Raw genomic sequence first — 5504 nt, 5'->3', positions numbered from 1 at the left:
AAATAAATAAATAAATAAATAAATAAATAAAAAATACACTTTCACTATAAAATTGAAGGTAGCAGTGTGGCAGCCAAAGAGGTGCACACAAAGATTGTTTTGCAAGAACCTTCTGGAAGGAGTGCCATTAGCTGACAGCCCCCAGCTGCTGCACCTTTGGAGTCTGCTGCAGCATTCCTACTGAGGCCACACTCTCTCCAGGCTGTTCCCACCAAGGACGGAGCACAGGAGGGCCCCAGAGCTGGGCCATTCTGCCTGACACGGGACGTCTCTGATGGGCAGCAAAGATGGATATAACTATTCTCATTTTATAGCTGAAGGACCTGAGACACAAAGAAGTTTAGTTAACTTGCCCCAGATCACACAGCTAAGTAAGTTGGAGGAGCTCATATTCAAACCAAAGTCAGTTTAACTCAAAAGACCACGTTCTTACCATTACAACACATTGCCTCAAATTTGCAGATGATAAAAACCTGGAATGAGAAACTGGGATCCAGATTTTAATCTCTCTCTATGTGTCAGAGTGATGGTGGTTCCTCAGCTAAAGCTTCAGCCTTACAAAAATAACAGGGATGGCCTTTTGTTTAAAATCTTGGTTTCTTCTTATTTAAAGGGAAACCCCACAGCAGAGGCTTCTAACCATTTTAGTTTTAAGGAACTCTTTTTTTTTTTTTTTTTTTTTTTTTTTTTTTTTTTTTTGCGGTACGCGTGCCCTGCATCGGCAGGCGGACTCTCAACCACTGCGCCACAAGGGAAGCCCAGGAACTCTTTTCAATGGAAAAAAAAAATTGGAAAGCCTCCCATAATAGTAGTTATATTAAATATATAGAGTCATTATTATAAGGTATCCAGTTAGCCTTTGTAATTTTGGTTCTGTTACTTACTAGCTGTGTGACCTTGGACATGTTATTTAATTTCTCTATGACTTAGTTTCTTCATCTGTAAAACCATAATAACAATATCTATCCCATTGCGTTATTGTGAGGATTCATGAGCTAACCTATATAAGATGCATAGTATGATGCCTTGTTATAATAAAAGATCAAAAAGTAATAGATGATATTACCATGTCAAAAGAAAATGTATAAAAACTAGACCTAGTATTTAGTAAGGATTTCATAGATTTGTATTTTAATCATCATATATTTGGAAAATTAGTCCTTCTTATATGTCTGAGACATATTATTTACTCAGTCTGTAGAAAACTGTTGCTGCTTATAAAATTCAACGACCACTAAAAAAATTCCTTGCTCCCAGGGATTAGAGAATCAAAGATTGAAAACCATTTCCTGTAACAATATTTTTTAGACTCAGGTTTTTTTTCAAATTTTCACAGATTTCTCATGCCCATAGTTCCCAGGTTTTCAGATTTCATGGATCAGCAAAATTTCTAAAAACATATGGAGATCAACATATCATTCCCAACTTTTTTTTTGTTGTTGTTATGCGGGCCTCTCACTGTTGTGGCCTCTCCCGTTGCGGAGCGCAGGCTCAGTGTCTAAAAACATATGGAGATCAACATATCATTCCCAACTTTTTTTTTGTTGTTGTTATGCGGGCCTCTCACTGTTGTGGCCTCTCCCGTTGCGGAGCGCAGGCTCAGTGGCCAGGGCTCACTGGCCCAGGTGCTCCGCGGCATGTGGGATCTTCCCAGACCGGGGCACGAACCCGTGCCCCCTGCATCGGCAGGCGGATTCTCAACCACTGCGCCACCAGGGAAGCCCCGTTCCCAACTTTTTGTTTAGAAGATTAAGGGCGTGAGAAACAAGCAAATAAACACATATAATATGTTAATATCTTCATTTAGTAAGGGAGGACATTTTAACAACAAAAAAGATGTGAATGACCTAATCTCAAAAATGATCCTTGAATTAATTTAGCTTTTTGAAATTCACTATGTTGTCTTTATTTTTCTTATTTTACAACTTCTGATGAAAACTTCCCATGGCAGGGCATCAGTGGAGGGGTCAAGATTTGGAAACCAGTGCTCTGAACTGTCTAAGCACATTGTACATTGTAGTTTGAAAGAGGTGAATAAAAGAGCCACTTGAGAGTTTCTCTTGTAAAACAGGTGACGTTTGATGGTTGACTAAGACCGGGGTTTTCCATTTTTGCTGCATATGAAAGTCACCTGGAGAATTTTTAAAACTCTTGAGGCCCAGGCCATAATCTCTATCAATTTCATCAGGAAAATTGAATCTCTAGGGGTGCGACCTAGAGATCAACATTTTAAAAAACTTTCCAGGAAATTCCAATGTGCAGCCAAGGTCGAGAACCAAAGCTAGAACCTCACTCCTCAAATCAACAGCATCAGCATCACCTGGGAGCTTATTAGAACTGCAGAATCACAGGCCCCACCCAGATTTACTGAATCAGAATCTGTAATTTGACAAGGTTTCCAGGTGATTTATTTGCATATTAAAGTTTGAGACTCCTAATAAAGTGAAAATTGACGCCACCATATTACTGGAAGTATCATCCATTCTTTTCTTCAAAACCTAACCAGCCCCCCATCCCCTCCCCCGCAAAAATCAAGAGATCAAGAGATGGCAGCCCACAAAGACAGAGGACTTTGTCCACAGTCTCATTGGCAAGGAGTGCTTTCTAGTTCAGTTGAAAGAAAAAGGCATCTCAAATCCTGAAAAATGAATAATTTACTCCCTTCCATTAAGGCCTGCATCTTTACAGTAACCAGCTAGCCTGACCTATCTGATGTCCTAAGGCAGTGGGTCCCAAACTTGGGTGTATATCAGAACTAAGTGAATAACTAATAAACAACAGAGGTCCAAGCTCCTGAAATAGGGTAGACTGGGTCTTTGTACTTTTACCAAGTTTCCCAAATAACTCAGATAACCTTCCAAAATTTGAGAACCACTGTCCTTAGACATAGGCTATTATGTTAAAAGAATTTTAGATCTTCTCCCCTTTTTTCAAAATCACAATACAGACTCCCTTCACCGTACGGATATACTGATGTTTCATACTACAGAATGCAGGCTTTTAACTCCACCTTGAGAAAGTTATTTAGATGACGGTAGATATCCCAATAAGATCTATAATTATAATCAATTTCCTATTTCAGAAGAATTGGTTAATTTTATGATACCTAAAATCCTATGAGAGAGAGAGAGGTAGAGGGGTGTTTGACCCCAAAGGATTTCTTTAAATATGCATCACTTCCTACAGTGTGTAGAGACAGAATAAAAAAAAAATCTGGATTAACCATTACAGTTGACTTTCTGGAATCTCCCAGTCAGAAAACAGATCTGACTTCAGTTGCAGCCTCTCAAATAATTTTAGGGAGCTAGGACCATGGGCTGCCAACCTCTTATGGTTTTTATGAACTTTACGATGTGTTGTTAAGTTTTGCTATGTGTGTCACAGATAAATATTATCTTAACCTCATAGATGAGAAAACCAAGGCTTTTGAAAGCCTTGAAGTAATTAGAGCAAGGTTAGGAAAGAATCAAGAAGGATGAGCCTGAAAGAGGGAGGCACTAGGAGAGCAACTGGAGAAGTCAATGCCCGATACACTGAGTTTTTCAAGAATATTGAAAAAGGGCAGTTGTCGTCATTCCCTCCCTTGAACAATCCCAAGACCTCTGGAACAAAGCAGCCAAAAGGCAAGCATGCGTTTACTTGCCTTGTTTATAATGTGGAGTTGGTAACCCTGGAACCTCTATGGTATGATCTCATGGAATAGTGACTGGTCTGCTTTACTGAGGTTGCCCAACACCTCCTAGAACAGAGGTTCTTGACCTTGGCTGCACATTAGTATCACCTATGAAGCTGTAAGAACCCTGTTGCCATATCCTGCCCATTGGAAGTTTAAATTAGAAGCTATGGTGGGGGAGTCACATCAATATTTTTTTATAATTGCTTTACATACTTTATAAGATTTAATTATCACAATAATTTTAAAGGTTAAGTATACTTACTTTTTTTTTTTACATATACATGTATCTATTCTTTTTCAAATTCTTTTCCCATTTAGGTTGTTACATAATATTGAGCAGAGTTCCCTGTGCTATACCCAGTAGGTCCTTGTTGGTTATCCATTTTAAATATAGCAGTGTGTACATGTCAATCCCAGACTCCCTAACTATCCCTCCCCACCACTCTTCCCCGCTGGTAACCGTAACTTCGTTCTCTAAGTCCGTGAGTCTGTTTCTGTTTTGTAAATAAGTTCATTTGTAACATTTTTTTTAAGATTCTGCATATAAGTGACAGCATATGGTATTTCTCTTTCTGTCTGACTTAGTTCACTCGGTATGATAATCTCTAGGTCCATCCATGTTGTTGCAAATGGCATTAGTTCATTCTTTTTAATGGCTTTGTAATATTCCATTGTATATATGTACCACATCTTCTTTATCCATTCATCTGTCGATGGACACTTAGGTTGCTTACATGTCCTGGCTATTGCAAACAGTGCTGCAATGAACACTGGGGTGCATGTATCCTTTCAGACCATGTTTTTCTCTGGATATATGCCCAGGAGTGGGGTTGCAGGATCATATGGTAGCTCTTTTTAGTTTTTAAGGAACCTCCATACTGTTCTCCACAGTGACTGTACCAATTTACATTTCCACCAACAGTGTAGGAGGGTTCCCTTCTCTCCACATCCTCTCCAGCATTTATTGTTTGTGGATTTTTTGATGATAACCATTCTGACTGGTGTGAGGTGATATCTCTTTGTAGTTTTGATTTGCATTTCTCTAATAATTAGTGATCACATCAATATTTTAAAGCTCTCCAGGTTATCCCAATCTGAAGACAAGGCTGAGAACTATTATCCTAGAAAACAGAGTGAGGAGGTGGGAGGAGAGTGGGATACTCTGCTGCTGGGTGGAACAATAGATCAGCGTAGAGGAGGAAAGTCTTAGTTGCTGAAATCTCATACTATAGGAAAAGTGAGGGATAACAACACAATATGTTGTACTGGAAAGAACAAGATTTCATACACTTATAAAAGAAGTACAGTTGACCCTTGAACAATGTGGATTTGAACTGCACAGGTCCACCTAAACGTTGGATATATTTCAATAGTAAATACTACAGTAGTACATGGTCCATGGTTGGTTGAATCCATGGATACTGAGGAACTGCAGATACGGAGGGTGGACTGTAAGTTATATGTGGATTAACCCCTGTGTTGTTCAGGGGTCAACTGTATTTTCCTTTCAGCTCAGTCACTACCAAGAGCAGTCCTGTGGCAGCAGCAGTAGCTATAATCTCTCCCCTCAACACTTGTAAGCATCCCTAGTGCCCAAATTTTGGTCTTAATATTGTTCTGTACCTAAAAAAGGAACCAGAAACTATTAGAGGATAGTTAATTCCATGTCCTTGGGCAGGATAAAATCAGTATAGGTCTGTAACACCCTGTTGTTGCTAGGAAGCAAAAATGATTTTTTTTTTTTTTAAGCTGTACACGGGCCTCTCACTGTTGTGGCCTCTCCCGTTGCGGAGCACAGGCTCCGGACGCGCAGGCTCAGCGGCCATGG

The 5504-nt window shown here is 39.6% G+C and overlaps 1 protein-coding gene across 1 annotated transcript in view; it reads right to left on the bottom strand.

Annotated features, from left to right (window-relative positions):
* The window catches only part of OTC (ornithine transcarbamylase), a 58825-nt gene that overhangs the window by 17466 nt on the left and 35855 nt on the right, over positions 1-5504 (bottom strand). The gene's annotated exons all lie outside the window — the stretch shown is intronic.

Source organism: Physeter macrocephalus, chromosome 21, assembly GCF_002837175.3.
Source record: "Physeter macrocephalus isolate SW-GA chromosome 21, ASM283717v5, whole genome shotgun sequence".
Classification (NCBI taxonomy): Eukaryota; Metazoa; Chordata; class Mammalia; order Artiodactyla; family Physeteridae; genus Physeter; species Physeter macrocephalus.
This window is presented reverse-complemented; position numbering and strand designations above follow the sequence as displayed.